General features: G+C 44.5%; 1 protein-coding gene and 1 pseudogene across 2 annotated transcripts in view; both read right to left on the bottom strand.

Moving 5' to 3' along the window:
• LOC308268624 (leukocyte immunoglobulin-like receptor subfamily A member 5) overlaps window positions 1-18237 on the bottom strand; it is a gene marked incomplete at both ends in the record, with an annotated part of 464412 nt that overhangs the window by 169445 nt on the left and 276730 nt on the right. The window lies entirely within an intron of this gene.
• Window positions 5792-6904, bottom strand: LOC308268080 (UV excision repair protein RAD23 homolog B-like; annotated as a pseudogene). The gene is made up of 2 exons: window positions 6134-6904; window positions 5792-6020 (listed from the first exon to the last, which is right to left on the bottom strand). The product of its transcript is annotated as a UV excision repair protein RAD23 homolog B-like (transcript).

Raw genomic sequence — 18237 nt, 5'->3', positions numbered from 1 at the left:
TTCTAAATTGTATTTTTTGCTTTCATTGTTGCTAATTTTTAGGATTTCTAGTTGGAATATTAATATACCTTCAGATATAGCATTTGGAAATATTTTATCCCATTTTATCAGTAACTTTTAACTCTGTCTACATTGTCTTTGGATATACAATTTTTTTTTTATTTTTTAGGGAGTTTGTATATTCTTCTGTTGCCTGTGCCATTGAAATCATATCCAAGAAAACACTGCCAATTTCAATGTCATGAGGTTTTATGACCCAGATTTTCTTCTAAAAGTTTATAGTCTTAAGATTTATATTTAGGTCTTTTATCTATTTTGAGTTAATATTTGTATATGGTGTTAGGTAGGGGTCCAGTTTTATTCTTCTTCGTGTAATTATTATTTTTCAACAATATTTAGTTAAAAGATTATTATTTCCTCCACCAAATGTCTGTGGAAACCTTGTCAAAAATAACTTGACAATATAGGGAAGAATTTATCTCTAGGCTTTTATTTAACTCCAATGGTTTGTATATCTGCCTTTATAACAGTACTGCACTGTTTCAATTATTGTAGCTTTATAACATTTGAGATCAGAAAATATACATCTTCTAGATTTGTTCATTTTCAAGATCGTTTTGGGTATCTAGAGTCCATATTCCATATTAGGATAGGATTTTCTCTGAAAAATAAATAAATAAATGTGTGATAGTTACACCTAAAAAAAAGAAAAAATATTCTCTGGTAAGAAAGAAAGCAAAAAGAAATATTGAAATGTTATCTTTAAGTCATCAAAAGCTTGGTATCAGACAAATGAAACTGTTATGTGAGATTATCATTGTTAATTTTAGATAAATTGCTATAATACTAGATGTCAAACACTAATCCAAGCATGGGAAGGAGGGATGGGGAGGGAACGGGGTGGGGATTGGGTAGGGGCTAACTGGGCGGTGTGTGCATGTATGTCTACAAAAGTTTTTTTTATACCATTATGATGTATGGATACAGTGCACCAATTAAAAAAATTAAAATAAATAAATAAGCACTTAAATAAAGCAAAAAAATAAAATAAAATAAAAATAAAAATAGGGTCTCACTAATTTGTGGAGGACATCACTATGTAGCTGAGATTGGGCATAAACCTGAGGTCCTCCTGTCTCAGCCTTCCAGGTACTGGAATTACAAGTGTGCACCACCATGTGTGGCTGATTTTTCAACTTTATGATGGTGCATAAATGATACTTTGATCTTTGTTGGGTTAGGTGTGTGAACTGCATTTTTTGCCACAATATTTTCAGCCTATGATTTTTTGGGGGGGACATAGCCAAATCAGAAATTGAGGGACATCTAAAATCAGCTGAGAAAAAAGGAGACAGTAAAAGAGGTGATGGTAGAAAACAAGAGAGATAAAAGAAGGAAGAGGAAGAAGAGGAGGAGGAAAAGGAGGACTAGATATTTCTCAATTTATTGCTTGGAAAATACTAAGTTAAAATATGGAAGATGAGCTGCCTGCCATGACACATGCTTATAATCCCAGTACCTGTGAGGCTGAGATGGAGAATAGCCGCTTCATGGCAGCCTCAGCAACTTGGTGAGGCCCTTTCCAGCTTAGTGAGATGCTGTTTCAAATAAAAGAATAAAATAGGCTGGGTGTGTAGCACAAAAGTAGAATGTCCTGGATTTCACCCCAGTACTAAAAATATATATTTATATATGTCTACATTTTATGGTTTGTCTGGACCTCATCTGTATCTTGTTAATTCTTGGCTCTTGAACTCTGGATGTGCCCAAGACACCTGGCCCTGTGTATGTTTTTGCTCTCAAGACCCAGTCCAAGGAGATAGGCTCTCATGGTCACCAGTGGTAGCACCAACCTGGGCGTTGCCATGAAACTCAACTTTCAGCACCATGATGAGAGTCAATGGGGCAACCTGCCTCTGCCATTTTCCACTATCTCAGTTGGTAGGGTGGTGTGTGTGTGTGTGTGTGTGTGTGTGTGTGTGTGTGTGTGTGTGTGTTGGAGGATGGGGGCGAAATACTGGAAATTGAACCCAGGTGTAATCTACATACAAACTATATCTCTAGCCTATTTATTTTGATACAAATAATGTCTCTCTAAGTGCTCAGGCTGTTTTCCAATCTGTCATCCCTCTGTCTCAGCCTACCAAATAAGAACTAACATCATGCACACTGGCCTAGATCTCTCATTTCTTAATTATTTTTTTGATCCAGGGATTGAACCCAGGGGCACTCTATATCTGAGCTAAACCCCCAGCCCTATTTTTATTCTTTATTTTTTTGTTTCAAATCTTTTACTGCAATATAACCATGAAGTAAACAGTAATTAGAAAACTACCAAATTTTCCCCAAAATAAACAAAGAAAAAATGTAAACAGGAAAATAACTCTGCCTATATTTGTACAGCTTCTCAAAACATGTTAGAAGGGTCTCACATTCAATGATCAAGATATTTTAAAAGAGCAGTAATTATTTTCTTTTTTTAATTAATTAATTTATTTTTTAAATTGGTGCATTGTAGTCATATATCAATCACATTGGAGTACAAGACTTGAGAGGATATACAAGCACACATCATCCAATTAGCCCTCCTCCAGCCCCCATCCCATTCCCTCCCCCTCCCTCCATCCCACGCTTCTTTGGTGATTAACTTTGATACATTTGTTTATGTACCTCCTGTGTTTTAAAGAGGCTCTGTCCTCCACTATTACATACCCTCTGATTGGTCACATTAGTTGCTTCACTATAGGGCCCTTTATATAGCTCAACCTCGTCCTGTTGCCCCTTTCCTCCTAGTTATTGCTCATTAAGAGAAGCATCTGATTTATATTTTCTGCGATATTTCTCTGTGCATGCTGCGTTGCAAGTACCAATCCCACTTTTGACGGCCCCAGTAGTGGCCTGGCTACTCAGTGGAATGATCCAGACCTCGCTGGCTCAAGCAGCGGCCTTGCCTCATGGGAGGCCCCGGTTCTGGTCTCGCTGGCCCCTACACTGACCTAACCCCTCAGCTGGCTTAGGTCCCGGCCTTGGAGGCCACAGGAGTGGCCTTGCCTCACGGCAGGCTCCAATACTGGCCATTGGCCCCTGCACCGGCCTAACCCCTTGGCAGGATTCCAATCCCGGCCTCGGAGGCCCCAGCACCGGCCTAGCCTCACGGCAGGCTCCAATGCTGGCCTCGTTGGCCCCAGCACCGGCCTAACCCCTTGGCAGGTTCCACTCCCGGCCTAGGAGGCCCCAGCACTGGCCATGCCTCAAGGCAGGCTCCAATGCTGGCCTCACCTCATGGCAGGCTCCGATGCCGGCCTCGCTGGCCCCAGCACCGGCCTAACCCCTTGGCAGGCTCTTATCCCGGCCTCGGAGGTCCCAGTACCGGCCTTGCCTCACAGCAGGCTCCGATGCAGGCCTCGCTGGCCCCAGCACCGGCCTAACCCCTCGGCAGGCTCTTATCCTAGCCTCGGAGGCCCCAGTACCGGTCTTGCCTCAAGGTAGGCTCCAATCCCGGCCTTGGAGGCCCCAGAACTGGCCATGCCTCATGGCAGACTCCGGTGCCGGCCTCGCTGGCCCCAGCACCAGCCTGACCCCTCGGCAGGCTCTTATCCTGGCCTCGGAGGCCCCAGAACCGGCCTTGCCTCACGGTAGGCTCCAATGCCGGCCTCGCTGGCCCCAGCACCGGCCTAACCACTCAGCAGGCTCCGATGCCGGCCTCGCTGGCCCCAGCACCGGCCTAACCCCTCAGCAGGCTCCGGTCCTGTCCTCGGAGGCCCCAGCACTGGCCTTGCCTCACGGCAGGCTCCGATGCCGGCCTCGCTGACCCCAGCACCGGCCTAACCCCTCGGCAGGCTCTTATCCTGGCCTCGGAGGCCCCAGTACCGGCCTTGCCTCACGGCAGGCTCCGATGCCGGCCTCGCTGGCCCCAGCACCGGCCTAAGCCCTCAGCAGGCTCCGGACCCAACCTCGGAGGCCCCAGCACCAGCCTTGCCTCATGGCAGGCTCCAATGCCAGCCTCGCTGGCCCCAGCATCAGTCTAACCCCTCGGCAGGCTCCAATCCCGGCCACGGAGGCCTCAGTAGTGGCATTGCCTCACAGCAAGCTCCGATGTCGGCCACTGGCCCCGGCGCCTGCCTAACCCCTCAGCAGGTTCCGATCACTGTCTCTGTGGTTATTATTTCAAAGGTTCCAGGTGTAATGTATCAGATCTCTGCCTCCCCTGAGTACTGGCCACTGCCATTGCCACTGCCTCCACCATTTCAAATCCTTCCCAGGCTCTTTTTCCACTCTGAATGTTGTCCAGTGTTCCTAAGCATGCGTGATGGTAGCATTCGACATTTGGTGTAATTTCTCCAAAAAAAATAAGGTTGGTGGGATCCGGTTTCTGCTTCTCCTGAATACAAGTCTCCATCACCATCGCGGAGACCTCTTTCAACACCGCCTTTCTCTTTGATCTCTGCTAAACTCTCTCCTTACAGGTGATGTCCGAGATTCTTAACAATATAGAGAGATAGCAGTCCTCCTTCACGGGGAATTTTTCCATAAGTTCCAGTGCATTTAGATAAGTTTTGTTTGCATCTCCAGTGTCCTGGCATCCATAATGGCTTTCTTACCTCCTCTCCGATATTTTTCTTTTTCTTTTTCTGTTCCTTTTTTTTTTTTTTTAATAAGAGATGACAGTATATGTGGTTTGAGGAGGTAGTGGGATCAGGCACTCACTCAGTAGCACTGTAACCCAGTTGGTTTCCCCATGGGTCCAGAGTGATCCGCACTACTCTGCCTGGGGCCCAGGGTCCTGCAACCCAGGCCCCAGCTGGCATGCTCCGCACGACCCCTTCCCGGAACCCAGGGTACTGAGCCCAGTTTCTCCAGGGGTCTGGCGTGTTACAAGCAGTTCGGCCCGGGGCCCAGAGTCTCACGACCCGGGCCCTGGCTGGTGTGCCCCGCCTGACCCCCGCCCGGGTCCCAGGGTACTGGGCCTGGTTTCTCCAGGGGTCTGGCGTGCTACTCGTGTTCCAGCCAGGGGCCGGGAGTCCTGCGACCCAGGCCCCAGCTGGCGTGCCCCTCGCAACCCCCTCCCGGAACCCAGGGTCTTACTGGGCCCAGTTTCTCCAGGGGTCTGTCGTGCTACGCGCAGTTTGGCCCAGGGCCCAGAGTCCTGCGACCTGGGCCCCGGCTGGCGTGCCCCGCGCACAACCACCGCCCGGAATCCCGAGCAGTAATTATTTTCAATTTAAGAAAAATTTTCTTTCTGCCTCTCCCACCCCAAGTATTTAACATGAAAGAATGGGCTTCCGTACACATTAATTTTTTAATTGTGTGAAGCAGCAACAATTACTATCAATAAATTGGATTTCTGTTTAAAATTGCTCCAATATTTTTCGATTTTAAAAAGCATTATCCAGTGTTGCCATAAAACAGAGACTGTAAATTTTATGTAGCAAAGATTCAGAAACCAATGTTAGGTTAAAGAAATATAAAGCAGGGCATTGCACTAAATTTCTGGATCTAGTATACTAAAAAGAGTGAAACCTAGGGAAAACCTACTGTCTTATAGAGGAAGAAAGACCTGCAAAAGCTGATCATTTTGGTTGTATATTTTTCACTGTGGGGATTTGTGGCATCTGCTAATTGAAGCAGACATTATCCCTGCCCTATAGCCTAGATCCCTCCCTCCCCACTCCAATAATCTACTACCGTATACCGAGTGCTGCGGATATGAGCCCAAGTCATCCCAGACAATCCAGTGCACAAAGTAAGTGTAATGCACTGGTGTGAAGTCTGAGATCCAGAAGAGTCCCTTTCAATCTTCATCAAAATTCTGCTGTAGAAGAAAATTGGCAGCCAAATTCTCATTCTTCTCACAAGCAAAATATGCCAGTATCACAAGTCCTTCAGGAAATCCTAATGCATTTAACCTTTCTATAGCTTCCTTTTCCTGGCGTGCTACTTGAATGTAGTTCAATGCTCACTTCCACCTTCTGCAATTCCTCCAGTGCCACCTCCACTTCCACCTCCACCTCCACTTCCACCTCCACCTCCACTTCCACCTCCACCTCCACCTCCATTTCACCTCTTTCTCCTCCTCCTTACTCTCCTCCTCCTTCCTCAGCTCCTCCTCCTCCTTTTTCTTCTCCTTGACAACCAGCTTCTTGAACTAGTTCATTTAATGTCTGAATAAAATGCTCCGGTTATTGGCTAATTTGCTGAAGTAATTGAGGATTTTCTCGACCTATTTGTTGTAGCAGTGACGGAAGCAGGGGAGGATTCTGTTGAATAATATGTCTCATCTGTTGGAACTGAGGCTGATTTCATATAAAAATCAAGGGGATGTCCTCCAGAACTTGTAGTTGTAGTCGCTGCAGCTGCTGCCACTGTTGAAGACTGAGGCATCCCAGTACTAGGGGTCTGAGCAGGGTCAATCACAGCCTGACTTTCTCTGTCTCCAGGGATTCCCATTAAAAAGTACCCCACTGCTCTGTCAGGATTGTTGAAACTGGCTCTCAGGGCTGCAATTACTCGCTCTCGTTCATAGCCCATTGACATCATATCTGTTACCATGTTCTCCCAAGACTGACCTGTCACGAGAGCACTTGTTGCGTCTTCACAAAGGTTTGACTGAGAATAATCTCCTGATGTACTGTCAGATGATGCTGGGCTGGTAGCCACTGGTGTCTCTACGGGCTTTTCTGCAGGCTTCTCTTGCTGAGCTGCACTAGCGGCGCAGGCTCAGAGGATGCTGTGGTTGGTGCTAGAGTGGTGGACACAGGTGTGGAAGTGGGAGCCACAGCGGGGTGGAGGCTGGGCCCGAGCCACAGTTATTGCTGTGGAGGAGCTAACTGTGGTGGTGGCAGGATTTGATTGCAGAGTTGTAGGCTGGTGATGGTGTTGACATTGCTTTGGGTTTTATCCCCATAACCACCACAAAGTCTTTCTCATGAATTTTATATTCTTTGATATCAGTATCCTCATTAAGGATTATGCATGCATTAATTAAATTTTTACCTGCTACTGGAAAGGCATCTGTCCCCTTTTCAGATTCAATCCTCTTCCCCTGGCCTCATAGCTGCTCAGGTAACTGTGGCCTTCCATGCGAGTATGCCAGCTATGGAGGTGCCAGGGACTCCGTGAGGGCAGCAAGAATCCACCACCTCAACACAGGATGGTTGCTGCCATCATTGTGGCTTCTATTCTTAACTTTGAATCAGGATCTCACTAAGTTGCGAAGGGCCTAAGTAGCTGAGGCCGGCTACTGTGATCCTCCTGTCTCAACCTCCCATGTACTGAGATGACCAGCATGCCATGGGCTTCCTAGAACCTACCCTGCTGGGAGTGAAGTTGGAAGAGCAGAAGAGAACCAAAGAGGGTGCAGGTGTTGGTCTTGGAGATGGTGGGATACATCGCAGCCAGGAGGATACAGGAGCCCAGTTTTCCTTTGGTACCTGGGGGCTCTCATACCAGAGAGTCCAACCTGGAGCTTTTCCTAGGATGGTGAACTTTGTCTCTTCCCTTTGTTCCTCTCCCTTCTGAAGCTAGATGAGGCTCTCACAAAGTCCTATTGTTAGTTGGAAATGCTAACCCAACCTGGGTTACTCCCACAATTTGGCCCCCACAACCCCTCAGCCTGAGAGGCTGAGAAAATAGCACAGTCCCTGACAGCCCCCAGTGTGCACACTGCTAGACTGCAGGCTGTGGTGCAGGCCAGAAGGACTCACTTCCTTTTCTATTCAACCCAAAGAGCAGCAGCACTTACCCCGTGAGGTGCATACAGTAGGTGTACTCAGCACAGAGCCCTGCGTACCACATGTGCCCAATACTTTTGGCCTGCAGTGTTCCAGGGTCAGGACCCCAAGATCTCCCTCCCTTCCCTCCAGAGGACTGAGCTGCACCTCTGGGATCCTGAGGGATCTGGCTGGGAGGGAGGTGCTGCTGCAGCGTCCTGCCCTGAACTCACAGTTCCCTGTCCTCCCTCTGCTCCCACTGCAGAGGACTTTGGCCCTGGCCCTGCACCAGCTCTCCTCCAGCTCTCAGCCCTTTGCTGCCCAGGGGGCCACTGCAGCCAGCAGCAATTCCAGTTTGAATCAATAAAATTTACTGAGCCAGGCATATTGGTGCATGCCATAATCCCAGTACTTTGGAAGCTGAGAGGTTCCAAGATTGAGGACAGCCTCAGTAATGTAGTGAGAATCTCCGCATCCTAGAGAGACCCTGTTTCTATATAAATACAAAGGGGTGGGAATAGAGTTCTGGGTAGAATGCCCCTGGTTTAATCCCTAATTACACACACACACACACACACACACACACACACACACACACACACAGAGTAAGAAGTTTCTCGTCTCTGTACACCTTCCTTTCCCAGGAAAGGTATTTGTGTGTGTGTGTGTGTGTGTGTGTGTGTGTGTGTGTGTGTGTGTGATTACAAGTTACTTTAAAAAAGGAAACAAAGTAATGGCAAGTGTATCCAAGCCAACCAAAGAAAAAAAAACATTGCTTGGATCCCACCATCTTTTCAGATCCCTTCAGAAGCCCCATTTCTCCCTGTCCTCCCTTCTCAGAGGCTCCCAAGTTCTAGGTCCACATTTCCTCACCCGACCTGACCCTATCTGATGTCCACCAACCTAGACCAGTAGTATAGTAACTTCTCAGGCTCCAATGGCATCTGGGTTCTTCCAAATTCCAGGGGACCCTTTTTATTTTGTGTTGCTTTATTATACTTGACCTGCTCCTTAGATACAAGGCAAGAACAGTACATCCTCACCTAGCTTCTGGGAGACCACCATGCTCCTTCTGCTCTTGCCTTTCCTCCTCCTCTCTCCCTTCTCCTCTTTCTCCTCTTCTTCCTGCTTCTACTCCTCCTCCTGTTCCTGCTCCACTTCCTCCTGCTCCTCCTCCTGCTCCTATTCCTCCTCCTTCTCCCCTCTTTTTTTCTTAATTCCCCTCCCTTTCTGGCTGCTCCAGGACCTTGCCTCCTGGTACCATATCCTCTCCTTAGCCCTTAATGTTACCTCTCTTGGGGGCTTTTTCCAGGCCTATGTCTGGTAAAGTACTGGCTTACCATCTATGAGTTCTCTTAGTTGATACCTAGAACTGCAAAGGGAGAGAGAAAGAGAGAGAGAGAGAGAGAGAGAGAGAGAGAGAGAGAGAGAGAGAGAGAGAGAGAAGAGAGGAGAGAGGAGAGAAGAGAGAAGAGAGAAGAGAGAAGAGAGAAGAGAGAAGAGAGAAGAGAGAGCGAGGAAGGGAAATAGGTAAATTTGTTTCCAAGAAGGAAATTCTGTGGACCGCCAGGCTATAATCCACAGGACTGGCTGGGACCACAGCAGGAACAAATATTACAATCATGGCAAGATATTTTCTTCTCAGGGCAAGCTCCATTTTGCCCCTGAATATTTTGAGTGATTGAAAGAGACCTGGCCACATAATCTATCCAGGATAGCCTCAATCACTTAGAGTCACTTAGAGTTACTGGATTGTAGTTGTTAACCACATCTACCAAAACACAGGCACAGCAACACTCAGACTAGTATAGGACTGAAGGACCAGAGACCAGCCAGGCCCAGTGGCCTCAGAGCAGCAGCGGCCCTCCAAGAACAAGCCGCAGGCTGGTGGGATCTGTTTTCACACCCAGGGTTTGGCTGGGTTTCTAAGAGTCTTGCTAAGTCGAGAGACTGCAATCCTCCTGTCTCAGCCTCTTAAGTCCTGGGATTACAGGCATGCGCTACCACACCCAGCTTGAATATATTATCCAGAAACAGAATTACTTCATCATATGGTAATTGCATATTTAATTATTGTGTGTGAGTGTACATGATTATGTGTGAGTATGTGTGTATGTGTTACATGGTTCTACAGATTGAATCCTGGTAAACCCTATATCTGACAATATAATTATATAATGTACTGGGGGGTGAACCCAGGGCTTTCAACCTTTGGGCTACACCCCAGATCTATTTAAAATTTCTTTGGAAACAAGGTCTCACTAAGTAGCTGAGGCTGGCTTTGAACCTGTGCGATCCTCTTTTTCATCCACCAAGCACTGGGATTACAAGCTTACAGCATCACGCCCAGCCCAACCTTATTATATTTTGAACAAAGGTTTTGCTAAGTTGCCCAAGCTGGCCTCGAACGAGCATTCCTTCTGCCTCAGCCTCCTGGGTACTGAGATCACAACCATATGTCACAGAGGCCAGCTTCCACTTGTAATATTTTGAGGAGCAATCATGGATTTGCGTAACGACTACAACATGTTCATTTAGGGGCAGTCCAATAAGCAAGACCAGACCATGGTTATTGGGGTTTTATTCCATACAGAATCCCAGGCCCTTGACAATCAGCTCTCACCATAGATGAACCCCTATGTGCTGTTGATGCTGAGGTAAAGAATTGATGGAATGTCCTCACAAAAACTGGCATTTCAGCTGATGCTTGAACACCACTCCTCCCTGTCTAACAGAACTGGGAGATGCGGGTATCGCTACAAATAAACACGAAGGGGCTGAGTGTGGAGAAGCCCGAAGACACCAGGAAAGCGAGGTTCCTCAGCCAGTGCGCTGGGCTCCGGACCTGGGTTATCCAAAGGGACAAAATACCAGACAGACCATAGAAGAAGAGGAACAAGCTCATGAGGACCAGGATGGTGCAGGTGGCTCTGACCTCGCACGCCACTCTGCGGGCACGGCTGGTACTGCGCATGCGCCGCACGCGCCTCCAGTGGCGGAACAGCATCAGGACCATGAAGATGCTGCACCAGGCCATGAGGGCCAGACACAGGCTGTCCGAGAAGGCATAAGTGAGCGCAGTCGCTGAAAAGTGCAGTGCCCCTTTCACAGGGGAGGAACAATACAGGTACATGTTCTCTGCGTTCACGTTTATAAATTTTATTGGGCCAGTTACAAACATTGGAATATTGATATTTAACACAAAATGGAGAACCCAGCAGAAGGAACAGCAGAGAACGATGCACGTTCGTGATTGCATTCTGAGCTCTGCCCGCACAGAGATGCCCGAACTCAGTTTCAGGGCCTGGAAGACGCTGAGGAAGCAGGTGATGCTCAGCGAAGCCCCTCTGGCCACTCTGTGTAAATAGAAGAGCAGTTTACAGCCTGTGGCGTCCAGGAAAGACTTCACCCCCAACGCCGCCATGGTCTGCGGGATCCCCTTAGACAGAAGCACCAAGTCGTTAGCCAAGAACAGCTGGCTGACGATCAAGTCTGCGGGTCTCAAGATCTGTGCAGTGAGAAAAGTGCAGTTGTACAGGCAAAGGAGGCCAGAATTTGCGAGGACTCCCATGGCAGTCTGGATGAGGAAGGCCATTCCCCAGCCCACGTCAACAGAAACCAGCCCATCCATGCAGAGGAGATGAGGGCTTTGATTTGTGTTTCTGAATTAGAAGAAGCTATAAACTGAGAAAAGATAATCGGGTTATTCTTCTTGTATCCAGATAATGCAACTTGTCAAACACTCATCATTCTAAATCAATATGAATGTTAAAAACAGATGATTTATTTATTTAGTCGTACTGGGAATTGAACCCAGGCATATTCTTCCTCTGAGCTATACATAAAAACATGTTTATATTTTTTGTACTGAAAAATGGCTCCCTACTTGCTGAGGGTCTTTCTCAGTTGCTGAGGCTACCCTCCAACCCACAGTCCTCCATCTCAGCCTCCCAGTAGTGGGGATCACAGGTGTGCTCCACCAGGCCTGGCTAACAACAGATAGTTGAGATTTCACATGCCAGTGGAACCATACGGTGTTTGTTTCTGTCCCTTACTTATTTCACATCACATTATTTTCTCTGGTCCATCTTATTATCTCAAGTAACAGGATTTTCTCTGTCTTTATGGCTGAGTAGCGTTCCACTTGCATGTGTTGCACATCTGCTTTATCCATTCAACCACAGGAGGGTGGTAGATGGTAGAGACTGGCTAACAGGCACAAAGACATGGCCAGGGAGGAGGAATAAGTTCTGGGGTTCCAGTTAACAACATTGTATCGTATCACTCTGAGTAGCTAAAGGAGACTTTGAATGTTCTCTGCAAATAGAAATGACAAGAGCTTGCAATGAAGAATATCTCAAGTATACTGAACTGATCAATTCACAATATATAAATGTAGAGGAAACTATACTTTATCTCATGAAGATGTTTAGTTGTTAGCTAGACACAGTGGTCCATGTCTGTAATTGCAGTACTTGGGAGGCTCTAACAGGAGTTTTGTAGGTTCAAGGACAGCTACAGCAATTTAGTAAGATTTTCAGCAACTTACTGAGATCCTGTTTCAAAATAAAAAATAAAATGGCTAGTAGTGAAGCTCAAAGGTAGAAGAATCATGGGTTTATCCCTAGTATGAAAAAAAAAAAAAGGTGAGAAGCAGGTGTGGTGGTACACACTTGTAATCACAATTTCAGGAGGCTGAGACAGGAGAATCATGGTCAAGGACAGCCTCAGCTACTACTTAGTGAGGCCCTTTGCAACTCAGTGGGACCATGAATCAAAATAAAGAATACAAAAAATAGGGCTGGGAGTTTAACTTGGAGGTAGAATGCCTCTGGGTTTCATCCCAAGTACAAAAAAAAAATGAAGATGAGAAAAAACTTGTTTTGTAGAACTAGAGATTCATTCAGGGACATTCCACCACTAAGCTACACCTCCAGCCCTGCTTTCTATTATTTATTTTGAAACAGGGTCTCACTAAGCTGCGAAAAACCTCACTAAGTAGCTGAGGCTGGCTGTGCATTTGCAATCTGTTGTCTCAGCCTCTAAAGTACTGGGATTACAAAAGTGTGCCACCATACCCACTCAACCCGTTAGTAAATTTCTCTCCCGAGGGCCTCCCAAAGGTACTGAGGCTGGCCTTGAATCTGGGATCCTCTGTCTCGGCCTTTCAAGTACTGGGGTTACAGGCCTGTGCCACATCTCCCAGATCAAATACTGTGACATATACAACTATTTGCAACACTATAATGAGTGTAGTTCATTCAGTCCCAACCAGAGATTTTTTAATATATCCTGGCGTATCATCACCACACGATGGAGCACTGGCAGCTCTGTTGTGATACAGAGGTTCTTGATGGCTGACATTCCAGGATGTACACTAATGAAGAGAGGAAAGAAAACAGAAAGAGTCAGATGATGTGCAATGACTGGTTCTTTGCTAAGAACCAAAAAGAACTGGCATATTGGGGGCACATATGTGTGAGTGTGTGTATATATTTTGTTTTTTTTTTAAGTCTAAGTACATTTCTTTTTTAAACTTTTTTATTGGTGCATTATATTCATACATCATATTGGGGTAAAAACTTGTGTGTACCTACATGTACACATCACTGATTTAAAGTATTTTAAAAATTAAAGAATAAGAGCTGGGCATGGTGACATATGCTTGTAATCTCAGTACATGGGAGGCTGAGACAGGCAGATCACAGGTTTATGGCCAGCTTCAGCTACTTAGTGAGGCCCTCTACAACTTAGTGAGACCCTGTTTCAAAATACAGAATTAAAAAATGGCCTGGAGGTGTAGCTCAGAGATAAAATGCCCCTCGGTTCAATCCTAGTTACCACAAACAAAATTAAAAATAAATTGGCCCCTAAATGGACAGTGAGAGGAGAGAACCAGACAGAGGACTCAGGGTACAGCCAGAATGATCCTACTGTGTCTTATTTATTGCTTTGGCTTAGAAATCTATACTTATTTGCTAAAAAATACATGATACTAAAACATTGTCAAATATAACTTATAAACCTAAAATCTGGGTGCGGTGGTGCATGCCTGTAATCCCATTACTTGGGAAGCTGAGACAAGAGGACTGCAGGTATGAGGCCAGCCTCAGCAACTTAGCAAGACCCTATTAAAATAAAAATAAGCAACTTCCAGGAGGATGGAGAGAGAGTGAAGCAGCACATACCTGTCCTACTGACACCCCATCTTCATTTCCTTGCAAACAGCATTCTGCAAAGCCTGAAAATACTACCAGTAGAGGAATAAAATGATAGGTACAAAGTCAGAGGAAAAGAAGACTTAGAAGATTGATCAGAGAAAACAAAAGGAACCTGCCCACCTTGTAGGGGCAGACACCACAGCACACCATCTTGCCTCATTACATCTGACTCCAGAGACAAACAGGAAAACAGCCAAGGGCCTGACGTGTGCAAGTGGGCGTAACTTGAGTTGTGGACCATTGGTTCTTCCTGTTTAAACACTTGTGGCATCTTCTAGTAGGGGTGGTCGAGGTTCCCGCGCCCTCCAGGGATCCAGAGCACCGGAGGGGAATTCTGCCCACCTTGTTGTCACTGGAACCAAACCAGCGATATTTTGCCCTGCCGCACCTGACTCTAGTGATGAACAGGAGGGCAACCATGGACCTGAGGTGGGCAGCCACAGATAATTGGAATTTTGGGCCATCCATTCCTTCTGCACAAACATCGGCTAAAACATCCAGCATTTATGGCCAAGCTCACCATGCCCTCCAGAGATCCAGACTGGGACTCAGCAAAGAAAAACAAACCCGTAAGTGAATCCCATCTGTGGGAGAACACCCAGAGCAGCACCCTCTGGGAATTGCGCAGTTGTGGTAAACTCCCTGGATCTTGCATAAATTGGCAAAATGGAATAAAAACCAGAATCCATCTATCTGCTGCCTGAAAGAAACACACCTTACAAGTAAAGATGGTAACAGATTTAGAAGAATAACTGGAGCAAGGTAATCCATGCCAATGGAACTTGAAGAGAAGGAGGAGTAGCAACTAGGATATCAGACAAGTTAGACTTCAAGCCCAACCTTATTAGAAGAGACAAAGCAAGTCATTTTTATTAGTAAAATAAACTATCTAACAAGAGGAAGTAACAATAGTCAACATTTATATGCCAAACATAGGTGCAGCTACCTTCATAGAACAAACTCTTTGCGACATTCAGTCACACATAAGTCCCAATACAACAATTCTGGGAGACTTCCATACTCCTGTCACACCATTAAACCAATCTAAATAAAAGGTCAGTAAAGATGCCTCAGACCTAAAGAACACCATCAACCAAATGGGCCTATTAGACATATATAGAATATTCCACCCAACTACAGTAGAGTTCACATTTGTCTCAGCTGCTCACAGAACCTTATGCAAAATCACTTCCTGAGACACAAAGTGAGCACTAGCAAATTCAAAAAATCTGACATACTTCACTGTGTCTTTTCAGACCATAATGGAATGAAACTAGAAATCAACTATAAAAAAGACTGAAACCACATAAACATGTCGAGACTGAACACCACCCTGCTGAATGAAGAATGGGTCATAGAAGAAATAAGAGGTAAAATCAAGAAATTTCTAGAAACAAAAAATATAGAGATACAACATACCAAAACATCTGGGACACTTTGAAGGCAGTATTAAGAGGAAAATGCATAGCACTGAGTGCTCACATAAGAAGAACAGAAAATCACCAATAAATAACTTAATGACACACAACAAAGCCCTTAAAAAAAGGAACAATCTAATGCCAAGGCCAATAGAAGACAGGAAATTATTAAAACCAGAGCATAAATCAATGAAATAGAGAATAAAAAACAGAAAATCAAAAATACAAAAGCTAGTTACTCAAAAGAATTTAAAAGATAGATAAGCCATTAGCCAACCTAACAAAAAAGAGAAAATCAACCCCTATTACAAAGATAAGAGATAAAAAGGAGATATTACTACTGACAATGTAGAAATCCAGAGGAATATCAGAAACTACTTTGAAAAACTATACTCCAACAACAGGAACAATCTGGAAGAAATTGACAACTTTTAGATAAATACAACCTGCCTAAAATGAGTCAAAAAGATATAGAAAATTCAAACAAAAAAAATGGCAATTAAAGAGATTGAAATAACAGTAAAGAGCCTGCCATCAAAGAAAAGCCCAGGACCAAATGTTTTCCCAAGTGAATTTTATAAAACCTTTATAGACAATCTAATACTGATACTCCTCAATCTATTTCATGAAGTAGAAAAAAACAAGACTCTCCCAAATACATTCTATGAGGCCAACATCACATTACTACCAAAACCAAATAAAGACAGCTCAAGAAAGGAAAACTACAGGCCTATAACTTTGATGAATTTGACTGCAAAGCTGCTAAAAAAATACTAGCAACATGCAATCAAAACCATATCAAGAAAATTATACACATGACCAGATAGGGTTCAACCCAGGGATGCAAGGCTGGTTCACCACATGAAAATCAATCCATGTAATTCATCATATACACAGAAACAAAGACAAAAATCACTTGATAATTTCAATAGAAACTGAAAAAGCATTTGACAAAATCCAACATCCATTTATGCTAAAAGCACTGTAGAGCATCGGAATAGAAGGAACATATCTCAACATCATAAAGGAAATCTACAATAGGCCCACAGCCTCCAAAGGCACAAGAAACTACAGCCAACATCATATTAAATGGGGAAAATCTTTGAGAATTTTCCCTGAAACTAGGAACAAGACAAGGATGTCTATTATCACTGCTTCTTTTCAACATAGTACTTGAGACTCTAGCCAGAGCAATAAGGCAAGAAAAGGAAATCAACAGAGTACAAATAGAAAAAGAAGAACTCAAACTTTCACTATTTGCAGATGACATGATACTATACTTAGAAGACCCAAAAAACTCAACCAGAAGGCATATAGAAGTTATCAACAAATTCAGCAAAGTGTCTGGCTACAAAATAAGTTTTAAAATTGGAATCTTTTCTGTATACCAACCATAAATCCACTGAAAAAGATATTCAGAAAACACGTCCACTCAGGATTTCCCACAAAAAATACTTAGGAATAAATTTACCAAGTAAGTAAAAGACCTCTACAAAGTAAATAATAAAACATTGAAAGCTGGGCATGGAGGCGCACACTTGTAATCCCAGCATTTGAGAGCCTGAGACCAGAATATTGTGGTTTGCAGACAGCCTCGACTACTTAGTGAGGCACTTTGCAACACAGTGAGATCCTGCTTCAAAATGAAGAATAAAATAATAGGGCAGAGGGTGTAACTTAGAGGTCGAATGTCCCTGGTTTCCATGACCACACCTAAAAAAAAATTGAAAAAAGAAATTGAAGACCTTAAAAAATGAAAAGATATTCCCTGTTCATGGACAGGCAGAATAAGTATCATCAAAATGGCCATACTTCCTTGCCGGCCGTGGTGGTGCATGCTTGTAATCCCCGGCTTGGGAGGCTGAGACAGGAAGATCGCACAGGTTCAAAGCCAGCCTCAGCTACTTAGTGAGGCTCTCAGTAAATTAGTGAGGCCCTGTTTCCAAATAAAGTATAAAATAGGTCTGGGAGTATAGCTCGGAGGTAGAAGACCCCTGGGTTCCACCCTCAGTACCACCAAAAAAAAAAAAAAAAGGCCATACTTCCAAAAGCGATCTACAGATTACAGATTCAATGCAATACCATTAAATTATCAGGATCATTTCAACAGACATAGAAAAATCAGTCTTTAAGTTTATTTGGAACATCAAAAAACCCAGAGTAGCCAAATAGTTCTCAGCAACAAAAACCACGCAGGAAGAATTACAATACCTAACTTTAAACCATACCAGAGAGGCCTAGTAATAAATACAGCATGGTACTGGTACAAAAACAGATACACAGACCAATGGAGCAGAATAGAAGACTCAGAAACAAATCCACACACTTACAGCCAATTTATTTTTGACAAGGTGCCAAAAATATACACTGGAAAAAATAGCCTGTTTCACAAATGGTGTTGGCATATGCAAAAATGGAAATGAATCTCTTTTTTTCACCCTGCTCAAAAGTCAATTCAAGATGGATCAAGGACTTAGACCAGAGACCTTGAGGCTGCTTGAAGAGGGCATAGGTCCAACACTGCAATACATAGGCATAGGTAAAAATTTTCTCAACAAGACCTCTAAGGCACAAGAAAATAAAAGGTGAATCAATACTTGGGATTGCATTAAACTGAAGAGCTTCTGTACAGCAAAGGAAGCTAAGAAAAACCTCAACCAAGAGCCAAAAGAATTGGAGAAGAGTTTTGCCAACTACTCCTCTGATAGAGGACTAATATCTGGAATATACAGAGATCTCAAGAACCTCTGCACTAAGAAAACAAATAACCCTATCAAAAGTGAACAAGTAGACTTCCAGGAAGAAGGCGATGGAGGAAAGCGGGGCTTATGAGCCCCGCTAACAACCAATCTCTATTACCACAAAATCAGCGCCTTTCATAGCTAGAAT

Source organism: Muscardinus avellanarius (genome assembly GCF_963383645.1).
Source record: "Muscardinus avellanarius genome assembly, chromosome: 10".
Taxonomy (NCBI): domain Eukaryota; kingdom Metazoa; phylum Chordata; class Mammalia; order Rodentia; family Gliridae; genus Muscardinus; species Muscardinus avellanarius.
The sequence above is the reverse complement of the archived record's forward strand: the minus strand, read 5'-3'. Positions and strand labels throughout refer to the sequence as shown.